General features: G+C 42.0%; 1 long non-coding RNA gene across 2 annotated transcripts in view; it reads left to right on the top strand.

The window, feature by feature from the left end:
• Positions 1-19,924, top strand: part of LOC109252706 (uncharacterized) — a 413,372-nt gene that overhangs the window by 321,889 nt on the left and 71,559 nt on the right. For both annotated transcript variants that reach the window (XR_008423024.1, XR_008423025.1), the window contains one exon: positions 14,465-14,555. This is a non-coding gene — a long non-coding RNA (uncharacterized LOC109252706). The remainder of the gene's footprint in view (positions 1-14,464; positions 14,556-19,924) is intronic.

Here is a 19,924-nt window from a genome sequence, read left to right as displayed (position 1 = left end):
GTATGTTAAGCAAATAAAATGTTATGTCATTCTTTATCAAAGGTATCAGACGTGTTTTTGAATACAGGTGAAATATCAAAACGTCTCTGTCTTTTATGTTTACTTTTTCCAACACTACACAAACGACAGTGACCTTGGCCATTGAGAAAAGAAGTCCATCCGCTCTGTTTCTAATGATTCTTACAATTAGTTGTGTGTATTCAAAGCTCTGTTAATCATCTAGAAGTGGTAGGCAAACTCAGTAATTTAGTTCTTTGGTTTAAGGCATGATCAAGATTAGTGTTTGTGTTTTCCCTATCTTATGCCAAAAAAATGATATGTGGAAAATATTGACAGAAATGAATTGTTGCTATATAGCAACAATTCATTTCTGTCACTATTTTGTGTGTATATACAATATTGTGTATACACACAATATTCTGTGTGTGTATACACACACACACACACACACGCACATATATATATATATATATATATATATATATGTATGTATATACACACATATGTACGTATATTACTTGGGAGTTTTTCTGGGCTATACTATTATGAGAATTTCACATAGCAAAAGTGGGTATATCACACCAGAATGTCAGGGGGGTGCACAGCCAAAGAAAGAGGGCAGAGAGCCCTTCAGTACACTGAAGTACTTCAGAGTACTTCAGTACACCTGGAGTAGATTACACACGTGGGGTTTATGTTCTCCTCAGAGCCAGAAAGCCTTGGTAATGTGCCCTCCACTATGTGACAGAGCAGGGCAAAATTGGAAATTAATCATCCAGCGCTACCAAAGCAGTTCATTGAGTGCATTTGACAGCCTCCTCTCTGTATTTCTAGATGGCTGGGGATCAAGTAGTTGCACATCAAAATGTGAGGTTTTTTTTTTTTTCTCGCTTCTTGGCGCAGGTTCCTTATCTGTCATCATTTCATGTCTTCAAAGGCCTGAGAGATGCTGCCATCCTTGGGCAACAAAGGATGCCATGCAAAGCAGCCCAGAACTTGAGTTGTTGCAACAGATACTGTTTTATGTTTTGCCAAAGAATGGCCCCTTTTATTTCCATCATGAATGCAGCCTTTCATTCCGTCTCTAAATGTTTTCCACTATTAAACCTAATCCTTATCTATCATTCTCTTTGGATGATAGGCCGCCCCTTCGCCTTTGGATACAGCGTAGCTGTCACCATGTAAATATGGATTTGCAAAGAAATGGAAACTCCGTGTTCTTTACTTTCCAGCTCCTGCTGATTTCTTGGTAGGGGCGGTGGGGCTGCATTTCAAGGTCAGAGTAGCTGAGCCAAGCTATTCCAAATATAAGAAAACATGCTGACGTGGAAATGAACAATTTTACCCTGTAAAAATTCTCTGCTCACGGCGGTGGAAAGATTAGAAAAGGTTGCTGGTTGAGGAAAGCCGTTAGGTAAACAGAGCAAGCAAGAAAGTGCAAGATTATTTGTTCTTATGTTTGTTTCTTGAAACAGAACCCAGAAGGGCTGATGAAGGCAGAACTAAGATAATTTATAGGAAGGGAGGCGCTTCTGCAAAGCAGCGAATGGAATTCGCACTCTCCAGGGGTGTAATCAAGAGGGACATCCCAGAAATCCGAGGTTCGCTGGGCAAAGCTGGTACCATGTCTTCACCACCTCTGCGGGTTTCATCCTAATAAAAAGGATTCAGAATTATTCATGAAAGGTGCTTGGACGAAATGTTGAAGGTGGTTCTACTCCTGCTCACAAATCGAATCATTCCACACTATTGTCCTAGAGACCTGATTTTCCACAGTATGCCAGCAATTTCTTCTCTTGGGGCATGCAGGGGGGTCACCAGACTTCTAAACCAGGACTCCTCCCACTGAAGTCCCCGGGAGCACTCGGGTTTGTTTGCTCGGTCCGTCTGCTTGTTTTGCGGCTGCTTAGATTCACCAAGTCTTTATTTTGCCTTTTCAGTACCAAGCCACTGTGCTGGTGATACATGCAACAGATAAAGGAGGGAGAACACTCACTCTAGGGAGGTTCACAGCTAGAGGGAATACTCCAGACACAATCGTAGCAGTGAAGACGGGAAAAATGCAAAGATATGAAGGATGAAGTACTGTAGAAATTTTCACAGATTTCACCGATTGATGTCCAGTCCTTTCTGCTTCCCTCTTCCTGTCCCTGGTGGGAATTATCAAAACAGCGACCATTGACATGCCCAGGATGCACAGAAGAGGGATCTGTGAAGAAAGCAAGAAGCCACTAGCCTGTGCGTAGGCTAGATATGCTTTGGACCCGTGTTCGGTTACTATTTTTGATTGAGAGCCTAGAAATAACCATCTGGGCAATCAGACTCTTGCATTAACATGCAATGTTGGCTAAATCCACAGGCAGCTGGCTGAGTACTGTTTCAACTGGGTACTAAGATAGGAGTAGGTCCTGACAGGCGGTAGTTAAGGGACACTCGTCTATTCTACCCATGTCAATGGTAATGATACTGTAATTCTCTCCAAAATGTGGTCCTTCTACTGTGTTTTGACAGGCTGGTTGTTATTCCCAGGGCCTGTATTATTAGCGATACACAGACTAGGTTTTGATATACATACATGCATATGCAGGTGTTTATATGGTTGTATATATTTATGGAAGAATTCATGGAAGTCGGTCATCCCTATTTATCGCATACACTTATGAGAAGCACTTTCTTGCGTGATATAGAAAAATCTGGAAAACATTTTAAGAACAGTAAGTCCAGGTGAGGTTGATTCATTTATTTTCCAGAACCTGACTCTGTGTTCCTACCACATAATTCATAGGGACCAGACAGAATCTTAATAATTTCTGGGTCTTTAGTTCTGTGATTCCTTCTTTCTAAACAGCACATGAAAACAGTGTCGAAGACACACGGACGGGATTAGCGGTTAAGAGCATAAGCTTTGGTGTCAGGTTTACTTTAAATACAACTGCAATTTCTGCCACAGAAGAGTTCTATGACCCCGTGGAATTTATTAAATCTCTTTGGACTTCAGTATCTGTCACTGACAAATGGGAAATTGTATTACTGATCTAACCCCGTAGAGTTGCTGTATGCATTGACTGGGGCACGGCGTGGCAAACATTTGCAGAAGTCATGATAGAGAATGATTATTACAGAAATGTTAGCAGCTATTATGGTGATAATTATGAAAGTAGTAAAGACTGACAAAAAGTAAGTCAGCAAAATGGAGGAAACTTGATTTCTTCGACTGACTGGTCTGAAAAGTGTTGGCTGGATAATTTTCCCCGTCCTGGGGAAAGAGAAATAGTGCATTTCTTTGTAAAGTATACAGGTAAGTGAGGAGATATTTGGGTTAAATCACCGAATTTCTATTAGCCCTGATTATTCCCACAAATGACTCTGGGTTTTAGGTAAGAAAACATGCATTATTTTAATACGTCATTAGCAGTGGTGTGTGTGTGTGTGTGTGTGTGCACGCGCACATGTGTGTGCGCACACGCACACGCACGCGTGTGTGTAAAATCATCCTGGTACTTATGTGTCCATGAGAAAGAGCCAGGGACTATGGGTACCTTCCAAGGCAAGAATTTGGGGGCTCTAATAGCATCATTGTGGGCGAGTTATTTAAACTTTGCAGTCTCAGTTTACTTCTTTGTGCAGTTAGAGCTTTGGCTATTAAATTGTCTCTGCTGTAACACCATCATGGAATTCTATGACTCTTTGTCAAAAATGGTCCCATGAATGAAAACCTCTGCACGAAGAGATGGACTGGGATGAATTGCAATCTTGTCCGGTCCAGTGTTTCTCAACTTTCTCAAACTGTAATTGGAAATCTCAAGAGTCCAGACAAGGTCGACTCAGTCAGCAACCTCACCACCTTCCAGCCAACAATATTCTGTTCAAAGCAGTGGCCCTCCAGCCACCGCGTGCAGTCCCAAACCCAATAGAAGTACACTAGGAACCAATCATGTGTCAGGTGCTGTGCTTGATACTAGAAAACTAAGACAGAAAAGATACATCATCCCAGTGAGCAAGACACTTAATATTTATGTATTTTAAGTGCTAGGAGAGCATGAAGGAAAAGTACTAAACATTCCTGGTAAGGGCTGATAACTTTCCACGTAGATGTCCTTGTCAATGAGGTGATGACGGGCTGGTAGACATTCCCAAGCATAGAGAGCAACACTTGCAAAGATACAAAGGGATGACAAGCGTTGATGCACTCAGAGAACAGCAAGGGCTTCATTACTGTGGAAGGGAATTGAACACATTGGCTGAGGACAGACATGCTGTCAGATGGTCTGGGTTCGAGTACCGGTTCTGTCACCTGGTTAGGTGAAATGCTCAACAGATTATTTAACCTGTCTGCTTCCGTTTCTTCATCTGTAAAACGGGAATGATAAGGTGTGGTGAGGATATGTTTTTGAAACATACTCTGTAAGTTGCTCTTTTTAGTAGCACGAAGCAGAGAGGGTTAGTGAGACAATAGAGAATGGACAGACTGGGGTGGAAGACAGCAACCTGATCATAATGAAAGGCTGTTTCATACATGCTTTGCCAAAAAGGGTGTTTTATATGGTGCTGATGGGGAGTCGTTACATGGTTTACAATGGAGAGTCTGGTGGCCATTTTCATAGCATGGCAAAGGGTAGACAAGGAAAAGGGCAAATTGAAGGAAAAGAGTCATTTTATGGGGAAAAAATGAGTTGCGAGATATGCCAATGTTCTGGCTTAGGTGACTGGGTGAATTGTGGCCATCGACACCCGAGGAGGAGGAACAAGTTATCGGGAAATTGATCAGCTTTGTTGCATTGGAAGGTGGCCATGGACATCAGCTGGACATGTTTAGTGAAGGCTTCAATACAGAACAGCATCTCAGAAGGAAGTCTGGAATGATGCTGTCCAACATTAGCCTAATGAAAGCTTCAAATGCAAAATCTGTAGTAGCCACTCGAAAGAAAAAAAAATGTAACGAAATAGGTGACATTAATCTTAATTATACCTTTGATTTAAGACAGTAACTCTAAAATGTTATTTTGGATCAATGTAATCAATACAAAATTATTAACAAGACACACTGCTTTTTTTTTTTTTTTTTTTTTTGCTAAGTCTGAAACTCAGTGTATACGTTATGCTGAGCAACCTCAAGCCACGTTTCTGGGGCTCAGAAGCCACAATGTGGGTCAGGGACTGCCATGAGGACGGTACAGTTTTAGAACATAGTAATGGATAGAATTTATCTAACAATTATTAGTTGAGAGATTCCAGGCACTGTGATAGGAGCTGAGAATTCAGTGGTGAACAAAGACATCATTTCTTCTTCATTAAACTTTCAAGTTATTAGAGGATCGGGCTTCCCTTAGTGTAAAAGTTCTCTTTGTGCGCATTAGAGAAAGACGTGGCCTCTGGGCAGAGCTGCCCCACTCCTGGGATCACGGAGTGTAGAAGACGTCTCTCTGCCTCTTCACCTCTTTTGCTCTGAACATCTGCATAGAACAGAGTGCACCAGGACACCAGTGGGGACTCTGCAGGGGAAACAGACACTTACAAGTCATTGAAAGCAAACAGGCTGAGTATTGTTATGGAGGAAATTCTTGCAAGAGGGACTCGGTTGTGCAAAAGTCAGAGAAGCCCACTCTGAAGCTGAAGGGTGACCAGAAATAAGACCAATGGAAAGATGAGAGGGTAATTCTCAGGGTGGCTCATGGAATGAGGAGAAGTTCAGGTCACATGTGGGAGGGAAGGGTTGGTAGGGCATGAGACTGGAGAGTCCAGGGGCCCCTCTGAAGGGTGGATTCAAGGAGCAAGGAGCAGGCAGACTCCTGGGCACCAATAACATCAGTGGTCACCTCTGAAGGGGTTGAGTACCAGGAGCAGTTAGAAATACAGGACAAAACCCAGAGACAGGGAATGTCGCAAAAGATGCTGAGAGAGAGAAAATACAGTCTGTGAAGGGGGCCAATGGTGGAAGAACAAATGGAGAATGAATGACAGAACATACTTCAAAGAAGGCTAGCCATTGGGAAGTGAATGAAGGAGCTAATGCCATTGTAAGAAGAAAAGTTGTTTGCTGTCTTTTGGTTTTGTCCTTACTCATAGGACACCAGCGCATATCTAAAATGTCTATTTCCCTCATTCACTCTCCAGTGCTACTACACCAAAGCAGAGAAATGACCTACGGAAAAGATTAATCTTGCATTCATTCAGTAAATACTGTGGAGCACCTACTTTGGGCCAGGAGTGACACCAAGGCTACAACGAAACGGCGGATTTGTTGATAATTGATTGTGTGTCAGTCTCTCTTCCCACATTTTGACAAGTATCCCCTCATTTGCTCTCCCCCAGATCCTCATTGAGTACAAACCATTACTTATCCCGTCTTACCAATGAGAAAAAACTGAGACTCGGAGAAATTAAGTTGGTACCTAGAGGCACGTGGTTGTGTCAACAGGGCCTGCTGGTTCTGGAACACCTGCTCATAACCACCATGGCACCGGCCGACATACGACAATCCGAGGATTTGGTCCATTATCACTTCTTGTTGCGACTTTGGTCAAAACTCTTTTCTTGGAATTCCTAATTAACCCAAGCGTCCCAGGGCACTGAATTTACCTCTATCACGATTCTTCCTTCGAGTCGCTTACGTTGTTTTCATCAGCTATTGCAATGTGGCGTTCCAAGTTCACTTCCACGTGGATGTCGTACCAAGTCTTTATCGTTGCTGGTTTAGCACCTGGTAGCCATCGGGACCCTTCCAACTCTACAATTTCCCAACTTTCTTTTTTTTTTTTTTTATCATTTTAATGGGAGGGTCACATAGGGTTAGTTTCTCTACTGATACAGTCTTGATGTTTGAATCATGGCTGGGTGGAGCACCGTCTCTCCTGCGACTTTCTCTTTAAGATCCTCTCTCTCCTCTCTCCGTCTAGTTCCGACAGTGCTGATGAGATGACCAAAGGTGCCTGGCCTGATGCCAGCTGTTATAGAAAACACGAGCAAGGTATCACCAGCGTTTCACAGAGACCTACATTCTAAAGGATCTCATCAGAGCACAAGAGCTCTTCCAGATAATTAGTAATTGGTCCTCACAGCACCCCTGGGAAGTGCCTGGGTACGCAGCAAAGATACACAGAGCGTAAATGAGCTTTTCCGGAGTGCAGGACAATTTCCTCCTCAGTGAAATGGGGACAATTATAGTGATCCACCTTACAGGGATGTCAATTATTCACAATCTAAAAGCCCTGGGAATTATAACCTGCACTAGGAATACGTACACACAGCACACTTGTATTGGACTTAATTGACGTTCTCCTTTCCCATACCCCGCTATCTACAAATCACACCACAATGACACCCCTGGGTTTACCTTGGGTCCTGGTTATTGACATGGAGCCTGTCCCTCTGCATCAAAGATCTGCCTGGATCACACCAGAGGATAGAAGAACAGACCTGCCAGGTGTTGATGAGCCCATGACAAGCAACCTAAGTGGAATTCTGACAGGCCTTCACAGCCTCGTCCATAAACATAATTAATCAACACAGAATGCACACTCAGTAAGCTACAAGTAAAGCGGAACACAGAGTGTGAGGCTAAAGGGAAAAGCCAACAGATCTCATTGGATGATAGGAATTGTAAAAGCCCACCTGAATGGAGAAGGTACGAATGGAATATTCCGTGTGAACCCCCCTCAATGACTGCCTCCAATGTCCCCTCCCCCACCTTTGGACCCTGTTTGTTTGGGCCTTTGTGTCTCCCTCCTCTTTTCCATCCTCGGCCCCCATCACCAGGGTGATGAATTGAAATTGTGAGCCCCGGGCAAGGAATCTATCCTATATGTTATTTTGATTCAATTAAATCTGAAACACAGTTACAAAAACAAAGCCATTTCTGCTTCAGTGCTCTTCACCTGTGGTAACTGTTTATGCATTTCAGTGTTGGCACATTTACCGTTGGATTCCTTCCATTTTCTCTGTTTGCGCATTTCTTTATACACTTCCTCATTTCATGCAGTGGCTCTGATTTTACTTGCTCTTGCACAGACTGGTGAATTGTCCTCTGCAGAGGTCACTGCAGGACTGACTCTAACATAATACATGTAAATAACAATTTTAGATGAGAGAAATCTCCCATATTTTACACTGACTACCTAAATCCCCAGCTCGCCTAAAGAGATGTGGGGCAGGGATGTAGTCCAGCAGGTGTAGAAGGGACACTGCAGATAAAGGAAAAGAGGAGGAAACTGAATGATCATCAGATACAGTGAGAAGCAAATGAAAATTCATAAGCCATCCAAAGAAATGTCGTTCAACCTATAAGTTAGACCAACTCTTGCTAGAAAATACCGGTACCTAATGCTTTGTATCCCAAAAATATGCAGCGAAGTACTTTCAACTTGGACTTTTTTTGAGGGCAGAGAAAAGCCAATGGTATCACCTCTATGATTTCCAGAGAAGTTAAAAAAATTGAAACAGATCATCTCTTGCTATCGAAAAGGAGGCAGAAAGAGAGGGCCGGGGAAATTAGAGCCAATAGGTCTTGGAACAATTGCACAAACTCCTCAAACCTAAGCGACTAGAAAGTTCCATGGTTTTCATTAGTCGAACGCTTGCCCCACCATTGTAAACCTGACCCTTGGTTGATTGCCCGCATAAAGGAAAAACTGGTTCGGTGACCAAGGGAGAAATTTTTATATTTATCTTGGGAAAAGCAGGAGTGACTATCCACATTTTAATTCTAAAGCTGCACTGAATAATAATAATAATAATAATAATAATAATAATAATAATAATGTCTTAAAAATACAAAGCAAGTTACAAATACAGCAAGCAATGATTTCCAGAACTCTCTTTCCAAATGCAACAATGTGGCTGGAAAATCATCCATTTTGGAGCTAAACAAAGATTTGTTCCTTCGCATTAAGCGAGAAAATAGATCGTGCCAACCCCAGAAATCAACACTAACTCTGTTTTGAGAGCTTAAGAAAAATTTTCAGCAGCTCAGGCCATTGATATTGAACAAGAGGAAATTTAAAGCGTTCCACCCAGAGCTCACAGTGGTGTCCACAGTGTGTATGGAGATAGACACACATGCATTCGGGAATGGTTAGGCTCAGAGTAAGCTTGTCAATGCTGATTTAAAAATACTCTGTCAAGCTGTTAGGAAATGCCTCATTATGAAGAGAAACTCTGCTTTGGGGTGGTTGATAAAAACAAACACAGTAGTTAAACTTTATAGATTAATGCTTTCTTGATATTTTGTGCAATACTTTAAAGACAAGGTATTGTTGGAGATACGAGCATGTAGAAACCAAGAAATATATTAACTTATACAACAGAAATGCATAAAACATAAATTTATGTAAGTACCAAGCTACAATATATTTTTGTGCCTGAATTGTCTAATTTAGGTATTTACATATTTTAAAGTTGCTGTCAGTCTTCCCTATCAGTTTTGTGCTGTATAAATCTGGTGAACGAAGGACCCAGGGCATTCATATATTATTTATTCATTTATTTGCAAGATTTGTCTAGCATACAGTCTCCAAATAGCTAACAGCATTTTGCCAGGGTTTAGCATTGGGACCTTGGAAACAAGCAAGTAAGAAATTTCTTCAGCTCTTTGGGTATTGTGGCTATGTAGCAGGACAAAACAACATGGATTTAATTTAATGAATCTCAATTAGAAAAAAAAAGATTAAGGGATAAGAGAATTTAAGCATTTTTTTAAAGTTTACTTTCAGAGAGAGAGAGAGAGAGAGAGCCAGGGACAGGCAGAGAGAGAGAGAGAGCAGGGGAGGGGCAGAGAGAGAGGGAGAGAGAGAATCCCAAGCAGGCTCTGCACTGCCAGCACAGAGCTTCATGTAGGGCTTGATCTCACAAACCATTAGATCGTGACCTGAGCTGAAATCAAGACTCAGACACTGAACCGACTGAGCCACCCAGGTGCCCCATAATTTAAACATTTCTCTGCCTGACTTACTTCACTTAGCATAATGCCTTCCAGTTCCATCCACATTGCTGCAAATGGCTTGATTTCATTCTTTCTCATCGCCAAGTAGTATTCCATTGTGTATATAAACCCCAATTTCTTTATCCATTCATCAGTTGATGGACATTTGGGCTCTTCCCATAATTTGGCTATCGTTGAAAGCACTGCTATAAACATGGGGGTACCTGTGCCCCTATGCATATGGGATACATGTGCACTCCTGTATCCTTTGGATAAATTCCTAGTAGTGCTATTGCCTGGTCACAGGATAGTTCTATTTTTAAATCTTTAAGTCAGGGAAAGACATATCATATGTTTTCACTCATATGTAGATCTTGAGAAACTTAACAGAAGACCATGGGGGAAGGGAAGGGGAATAAATAGCTGCAAACAGGGAGGGAGGGAGGCAAACCACAAGAGACTCTTAAATACAGAGGACAAACTGAGGGTTGATGGGGGTTGGGAGAGAGGGGAAAATGGGTGATGGGCATTGAGGAGGGCACCTGTTAGGATGAGCATTGGGTGTTGTATGGAAGCGGTAAACCATGGGAATCTACCCCCAAAACCAAGAGCACACTTCACAGAGTGTATGTTAGCCAATTTGGACAATACATTATAATTTAAAAAATTAAAAATTAAAAAAAAATTTAAACACTTCTAATTCATATTCTGAAGAGTGATATTTCTATGTCACTAAAGATACCAAGATGATGTTAATATTGGATGTAACAGCCTGATAAGACACTATCCTTGGCTGGAATCGATGCTGACTGTATTTCAAGGGAGGTTTACAGTCAGGTGATAAAATGTTTACAGGCCTAAACACAGCAATAGCAGAAAAATTCTGATTCATCCATCCACCCATTCGTTCATTCATTATGATAAGGGGTCTCCAAGGATTTGTTTTTGGTCCCCTGAGAGCTCTGTTTCTCACAGTTGTCTGATTCCACCTGTTCCCTCCAGTGCCTCTCTGAGCGATCTTTTAAGTAAATATCTCAGGCTTGTATATACATCAAAGTCTCAACAGTCTAGTGCTATAGAATGTCATATGTGGGTTGAAGGATGAGATTTGGGGGGCCCAGACTGATAAAAGAGGATGGCCAGTGTCGTATCAGTTAACTGCAGATCGGAGGTAGATTCCTGAAGTCTCATTCTCATGCAGGTTCCTCCAGCAAAACTTCTTGTGTTCATTAGGGAACAAACATGGGTACAGTGTCGCCTTGTAAAGTCAGTGCTTACATCCAAGTCAATGCTGGGCGTCTGTGCATATCCCATAGAACTGTTTGAGTTTAAGTAGCTCTTTCAGGATCAGGAGGCCCCATATCCCACTTGGATATTTCCTCTAAAACGAGTGGGAAACAGAAGTTTTGTCCAAGGGGTTTCCTGTGGAGAGAAAAACATGGTCACCGAATCACTGGGTTTTAGCACCATTTTATTTATTTATTTATTTTATTTTTTTATTTTTTTAGTTTTTAATATATGAAATTTACTGTCGAATTGGTTTCCATACAACACCCAGTGCTCATCCCAAAAGGTGCCCTCCTCAATACCCATCACCCACCCTGCCCTCCCTCCCACCCCCCATCAACCCTCAGTTTGTTCTCAGTTTTTAACAGTCTCTTATGCTTTGGCTCTCTCCCACTCTAACCTCTTTTTTTTTTTTTTTCCTTCCCCTCCCCCATGGGTTTCTGTTACGTTTCTCAGGATCCACATAAGAGTGAAACCATATGGTATCTGTCTTTCTCTGTATGGCTTATTTCACTTAGCATCACACTCTCCAGTTCCATCCACGTTGCTACAAAAGGCCATATTTCATTTTTTCTCATTGCCACATAGTATTCCATTGTGTATATAAACCACAATTTCTTTATCCATTCATCAGTTGATGGACATTTAGGCTCTTTCCATAATTTGGCTATTGTTGAGAGTTTAGCACCATTTTAAAGAGAGCTGGGGGGTTGGGTCATATGCTTAAAGAATAATTGGAAATACTTGAGGCTCTCTGCACCAGATGATCTCACAGGCCTTTCCAGCCTTACCTCTGTGGATATGGCTCACCGGACAATGCCAATGCCTTGGAACGACTTCAAACCATGTCTTTTCAATGACAGCCTGAGTTCACAGGACCTCCCTGTGACAGCAGCCAAGTGATCTGGCCCGGATTTTTGTTCCATGCCTGAACTCATTCTTTGCTGATAAAGTTATACCCATTCTGTTGCCAGGTTCCACACCCTGCAGTTCTCCCAGGGATCCCACAGCTGGCTATGGCTCTCACTCAGTGCTGCTCTATTGGAGCTGTTATGTGGAACCCTGGTACCCCAACCAAGGCTTCTATATCTCTACCTGCTCCTCCCTGAAAATTGGGCCTCCAAGGAAATTAGCAAGGATGTCTAATTTTGTTCTGAGGTTGCATGTGCTCAAACCACAAAGCGATGTTTTCTCCCTACATTTATTACATGAAAGGTTTTGTGTCCAAAGAGTTGTTCTGGGGAAGCTTCTTTCCTGTCACCCCTTCCTTCGTCCTGATGTACCTCTGCTGCAGCACATAACACATGGCAGCCAAGTGGAAGGAAGCTGACTGAGTCTTAGAAGGTGTAGCTCCAACCCTGCCATCAGCCATCTGCTTGCATTTAGGCAAGTCTTTAACATCTTTCTGAGTTGCAGTGTCCTCATAACAAGCAGAAGAACGTCCATCTACCAAGTGGGAAATATGTGTCATAAGAGATTTTGGAAAAATATTTTACAGGGCTATCTATGAGCCGACCAGCACAAGTACAGAGCCGTGTGAAAGTTAAAAATGTCACTGCTGTTCATTTGGTCCTTCCTTTCTCCTCCTCTCTATTTTGGCTTTTGTTGATTTCTCTTAGTCATTCAACTTGCTTGAATGAGCGAATCGCAACTATGCCTCGGGAACTATGATAGGTCCTGGGGCTTTGAAGTTTAGTAACACAGGTCCCTTTCTTTAAATAGCTGGTGATCCCATGGAAGACACAGCAGACTAGAGATTACCTGTTGAAGACCCCAACGAAGATGTCTGTACGGGCTTCGTCATCATCATCAAAGACTTCCTGGATGAGGTGATCTTTCACGGGAGGGGTGAAGGGACAAAAAATGCAGGCGAAGATGGCAAGTTTAAGAAGCAAGCAAGCCTACCTCCATCAACAGGGGACCATGTGTACAGAAGCTCGGGGGTAAAATAGCTTTAAGGATTTGGGAATGTGAACCGCCCCCTTATTGCTGCAGCACAATGGAGTGGTGAAGACCAGGGGGGCGGCAAGGGGCTAGAATGGCACTCAGGGCCCTTTCCAGTCACAGGGAAAATCTCAGGCTTTGTCCAGGGCTTGAGCAAACAGCGATCTGTCGCTGCTCACGGTGACTGTCTCAAGAGAGATCGAGTCGGTGCCGTGGATGTGTGCAGACACGCGGGGCGTGGGGTCCAGTCGCTATACAATAGTTTCCATTTTGAGATCATCCAGATTTGCAACCTCCCACCCCCATATATATACATTAACTGGTTGGGCCATGTCCTTCAGCATGATTTAAGTTTTAATCCATCTCAAAATGGGAGTAATTCGAGTTCTAAGAATCGGTAGGTGTTCAGGGGTCTGACTCGAATGATTGATGGGATTAAAATCCAAATGCGAGGAAATGGAACGCCACTCTAAAACCACAAGCACGATGGCCATTAAATTGGACGTGTCAGGGCAGTTTTGTAGTCACTATGTGATGGACCAAAAAGGTATGGCAACCGAGATTGTCATTCCGTGGTATTTATTTTAAAAAACTGAAGGAGGAGCACCTGGGTGGCTCAGTCGGTTGAGTGTCAGACTCTTGACTTCACCTCAGGTCATGATCCCCAGGGTTGTGGGATCAAGCCCTGTGTTGGGCTCCATGCTGAGTGTGGAGCCCTCTTGAGAGTCTCTCTCTCTTATCCTCTGCCCCTCTCCCCCCCACCCCGACTCCTGCTCACATGCTCTCTTGAAAATGAAAATAAATACGTACATAAATAAAATAAAGGCTTGTGATTTTTATTAAAAATTTTCAGTCCCTGTTTCTTTAACTTGGTGGTGGTATTAACAGTGTTTTATGGACCCAGGCAGTAAAGGTTCCTGATGTGCTCTGTACTTATAGACTCTCTGGTCTTCCTTCTCCTTCGCAAACCCCCCTCTCCCTCCCCCTCCTCCTTTTGCTCTTTATTGCAAGTAATCGTTTTTTCTTTCTTTTTTTCTTTTTCCCCCTGCAACCTTTGGCACTGATTTTGTCAGGCCTTCAGAAATCATTTCAAAGTCTCTTCTTGCTTATTTTTGGAGACAGAGTTTCACCCCGGGGGAATTAATTTCCTGACCTCTCCCGGTTCCTAATAACTAACACACCCACTTGAACCCACATCTATGCAATTATGGTTTACCCATAATCTTTGGAAATTAGTTAAAATTACTTAAAAATATTTGTCTTCTATTTACGTGGGAATAACAACCTAGGTTCACTTCCTGGTGTTTTCTCCTTCAGGTTAAACTGAACCATTTCTTTTTTGCTTCATGCTCAAGGAGACCTGCGACACCTAATTTTAAGACTTTGCTAACCAGACACCCATGTAGAGGTACATAACGATTTTTCATTTGAGACCAGTACCCATGTAGTTAGAAGAATCTTTTACTTCTCAGGAAAGCAATTAGTAGTAACCTTAAATCCAAAGGTCCTTTTTATTTTTCTTTTTTAATAACAAGGGTTTTTACCGTGCTCTTTCTGTTTGAAACTACACTCAGTGGTCTGCAATTTATGTTTTAGCTTCCATAATGTTAGCGAGATATTAATATATGCATGAAGAGTTGCAGTGAACGTAATTACAGTGGCAAAGTGATAAACACAAAGCTATTCTGCCTGGTAATATTATGTATTTAACAGGTTTATTTGTTCAACAGTTTTAACTTTAATTATGTTTTGCCATTTGGGATTTTTAGACATGTAGCCATCATAGCCCTTCTCTGGCTATTAGTCTAAGAAGATTGCATTCATTATAAAAATAATCTGTATTTGTTTATTTAATTTTTTTTTTTCATAGTGCCTTACAAGTAAACTAAAAAATGACAACTTTCTTTGCTGCTGGTGTTCTGTGCCTCATTTGGATGCTAAACACATCGGTTTCCATTCCTATGTGTGGCAGGGGAAGGTGCCGAATCGGGTTCTGGCCCCAGGCCTGCGGGGTCTCAGGAGCTGTGCTGGCTTCTCTCACACAGACTTGGCGTTCGGTGTTAGGTGTCCCCCAGATGCTGGCTCCAGAGCACACTGGGACAGTCCAGTGCTTTGGGAAGCACACTAACAAAACATGAACAGGCAACATGGCCCGTAGCTGATGGATGGTTGCAGAGGCCCGGCCTTCCTAACGGCTAGGGTAGGCCTTCTGTGCTCAGCCACAGTAGAATAGTCTCCCGGCAGTTCACCCCTGCGGGCAGCGAAGAGGACATTGGAGTACCCCCCAACGGGGTGAGTTTGTAGGAATGTAATGGACCCACGTCACGTCACTGAAGTTGCGAGAAATGTACTGGTTTCTGTTTTGCAAATTGACTAGTATATGTTGTGCTCATTATTTTGGTGCTGCTGCAGAATGCAGCGTATGCTTCAGGACCAGACGCCTTTTTCTGCCCCAGATGACTGTTCAGGCACCTTCCTCGGCAGTCCTCTTTAGCTGAGACAAATTATTTCTGCAGTACAGTCTTTCGATAAAAGCAGGTTTTTCCCCTACCTGGCCTCATGGCACATTTTATTTGGCTTGCATCGTGTTGTCGCTGGAGGCGTAATGTACCTGCAGTCAAGTGCACAGATCTTGGGTGTACAGTGTGACAAATCACACTCGTGTGTGTGGCCATGCCTCTCAGGATGTGGAACAGCAGGATACCCCACGAGCCTCTCTCATGTCTCCCTCTCAGGACTCCACCCTTCCCCCGCGTAGCGTGCACAGAGGTATTTATTTAGGTTTTGATAAAAAGCAGATTTAAGGTTAAAGAGATAGTGACAACTTCCTGATGACATATCGTTCTTAATTTTATTATTTGGGCATCAAGTGTTTAAGTACAGTTGTTCATCCCTGATAAATACAACTGCAAAATACCGTGTGCCGGAGGAGACAAAAGTTCTTCCTCATTCACTCATTAAACAAACATTCATTGTCATACGTAAAATGCATTAGTTGCAGGAAATAGATTAAAAACCAAAAAAAAAAAACCAAAAAACAAAAAACAAAAAAACAACAAACCACCCAAAACAGAAAACAAACAAAAATGCACCACAGACCTTGCCCTGTAGGGTTCTGTAGTTATGATCCTTTGGCTATTATTTTAACCACGGTTGCAAATGTGTGTGTGTGTCACATACACATACACATACACATATTCACACACAGACATGCACCCTTTTCTCCTCGTACATAAAACTCAAAGAAACGCACACACACACACACACACACACACACACACACACACAAAGGAAGACCAGATGATATGGTCAGTATGTTGGATGAGCCAGGTCAGTGGCTTCCATGAGGTCAAAAGCATTCTTCTGCTCCTGGTAGATTTACTCTGGTATCTTGGGTATGGATCTTGTTGCCTTAGGACCAGCTTCTCCCTCTTCAGCTTGGTACTTCATCTGGACCACAAGCTTGGTTCTTGCTGACCTGTTTCCTGGAGTGAGTTTCCATTGTCTCTTGGTCCACACTCTGAACCCGACACACCGTCTCCTCAGACAAGTCTGGCTGCTGGCACCCGTGTCGGTTACACCTCACTGCTCCTCCAACAAAAGTAGAGTTCCAATTGTGGGCCCTTGCTGTAACAAGATTCCCTTGGCATAAATATTTGCATTTATAATCAGTTTTCCACGTCCCTTGATTCCACCAGAAAATACAACATTTTCTTTGTAAATTCTCTTTCCTTGGAAATTTCCATGGAATTCTCCTGAAGAATGTCTTTAGGACTTACCAGGTTGGTAAGTCAATGATTGGAATTCTCTTGAAGGATTTCTTTAGGACTTACCAGGTTGGTAAGTCAATGATTATTTTTTTTTGTCTTGAATTGAGTTTTGTCTTTTAATACCCTTGAAGTAGGATGCTCGATGGTAGAACTCCTGTTATGAGAACATGGACCTTTAATGTGGCCAGCAATCCCCAATTACTAACACACACACACACACACACACTCACACACACACACACACACACACACACACACACGCTTATGCTTATGTACACGTAATGGCTTTACAACTTTTGCAATAGTTGTTTAGCTATTAATTATTCTTTCAATTTTAAAGTGGAGATAGGACCCCACCGTGAACTTGTCAAGCTTTTTCCCTTTACAAATTTAGCTTCAGTTTGAAAGGAAATGTAATTGATGAAGCCCTTGCTGTGCATCATGAGTTATGGGTATCTAGCATGGATTAAAAGGAAAGAAACAATATCACAGGAATGTGTGTGTGTGTGTGTGTACATGAAGAAAAGCATCAGTCTGGACTTGGAGTGTTTAATCTACCAAAGCTTTGTTATTCTCTTTCCTGTTTGTACCAGTCTGAATTATTTGGCTCTATTTGGTTCTATGGCAGGATATTCAGTTTCGGAATAGAAGAAATTGAAGCTTAGTTCATATACATGCAAGAATACCATGCTCATTCAATCATATAGAGATAGAAAGAGTAATCCAATGGAAATAATTTCTTCCCCCTATTCTTGTGCTTTTCCTAAGTTTTAGGGTATGAGGGTATGATCTACTTCTGCCTGTGGTATCATCTTAGACTTTTTGATACTCTGGAGGATACTCCACAGCTGAGCCTACAAAATGACGACTTCCTTCTTGGTGGCACTCTGTCATTGCTGATGTCATAGCTCGCCCTTCTTCCATACGTGGCAGGTGTATCATGTATGGGGTATACCTTGTGGTGTGCATAAAAAACACCATGCTGATCACTTATTCATCTCACCTTTGAGCCTTCTTTTTGGAAAATAGGTATTCTATGAGAAATAGAATAGAATTTCAAAACCTAGCAAAATAATACACAATGATTAAGAAAAACTACGTTTTGGTGGAAAGTCCATTCTTGCTTAATTTTGTAAAGTGTAGAATTTGCTTCTGGCATTGGGTTGGTGTTTTGTAGAACATAACAGAGCCATAGATATTGCCTTCATGTGTCTTCAAAATCTTCTTTTAGAAGCCGGATGTCTTGGGGCGCCCGGGTGGCTCAGTCAGTTGAGTGTCTGACTTCACCTCAGGTCATGATCTCACAGTTCGTCAGTTTGAGCCCCACATAAGGCTCTCTGCTGTCGGCACAGAGCCCACGTTGGACCTCCTGTCCAGCCCCTGGCCCTCCTCCGCTTGCTCTCTCTCTCTCTCTCTGTGTCTTGAAAATAAATAAAAACATTTTATAGTGAAACACAAATCCATAAAACCAAGAACAGTTTTCAGGAAACTATAGAATGTCATCATTTTTGTGTTTTGCACCATCCAACATGTGCAGTGTGTATTTCCGGGTACGACAAGCACGCAGAAAGACAGTATCACCAATTCCTTAAAAGGCTGCCGAGTGTATGAGATTCATGAGCAATAATGACCAAACAAAAATCGTTACTTTTGTGCTCAAGTCTTAGCATTTTAACTCAATACAGCTTGGTTTGCCCTAAATGGTTTTGCATGTCCTGGTTAAAATTAGAAAGAGCATGAAAGTGATTTGAGTGGATTCCTACAAAATAATGTTAATATAAGTCCCTCCCACTGGTGACTAATTGATACTGTAAGCAGAAAGTATATTTATACTATCAAAACTAAAAACATTATCCAACGAGTTTTTACTGAGTAAATTTGGATTAGTTGGCTGACTTCAAAGTTGAGTCTAAAGGAAGCGAAAGGTTACATCCTTCAGATCAAATAACACAGGTCATGCCTGTGAATAAAATGAAGTATGTTGACTCGATGGCATTGACCTTATAACAAGTTAATAATGAAAAACTGGCTGTATCTAGAATTTAGCAGCTCTTAATAATAGAGTTATTATTAACTTGTTAATAATATGTTTATTTATATATTTTATCTTAAACACAATTACCAGTCTCATTATTCTCAGATAAAACAATGAGCTTTTGAGAAACCTACATGGCATTGTCCAGAATTAAAGAAAGATTTTGAACATCATAAGCAGAGTCCACCAAAAGCATATCCACACTTCATAAGTTACTCTGTGCCCTTAAGGTCCAAAAACTTAACGCAATTTATGTTACAGAATCAACACACAGTTTCATTGTAGAAATTACTTTCAATTTTTGAGTAACGTATTTAAAGTATCATATTCTCAGAAATGTGTATTTTTAAAAAGATAAACAGTCACTGGCTTAACTGTTTCCAATTATTCCTGTGACTGCTTGGAAGTTTATCCATATGGTTTTCCACATTACCATTTGATGTTTAGACATGAGATTATTGGAATAATTCTGTGAAAAAGCATAGACAGCTGGACTTTCGGGAAGAGTAACTAAGGGATTTATAAGGTAGATAAAAAGTAAAGATGGCCTGAATCTCCACACAATCCCAACACATTCCTGTCTCCTTTGAATTTTTTTTTTTCGTGTTCATTTATTTTTGAGAGAGAGGGAGAGAGAGAGCACAAATGGGGTGGGAGTGCAGAGAGAGAGAGGGAGAGAGAGAGAGACAGAATCCAAAGCAGGTTCCAGGCTCTGAGCTTCAGCACAGAGCCCAACGTGGGGCTCGAACCCACAAGGTGTGAGATCATGACCTGAGCTGAAGTCAGACGCTTAACCGACTGAGCCACCCAGGAGCCCTGATTCCTGTCTTCTTTGTAGGGCTGAGGACACTGAGGGAATCTGGGGGCAGTGGCCTGTGTCCATAGTTGCTGGTTTGTCTAGCTCTGTTAAACATGAGTTGTCAGTCTGGAATGTCAGTGTTCAGGAAGCAGTCATTGTGTAAGAGACACACA

This window comes from Panthera pardus, unplaced genomic scaffold, assembly GCF_024362965.1.
Source record: "Panthera pardus isolate Hobbes unplaced genomic scaffold, ASM2436296v1 HiC_scaffold_17, whole genome shotgun sequence".
Lineage (NCBI taxonomy): Eukaryota > Metazoa > Chordata > Mammalia > Carnivora > Felidae > Panthera > Panthera pardus.
The sequence above is the reverse complement of the archived record's forward strand: the minus strand, read 5'-3'. Positions and strand labels throughout refer to the sequence as shown.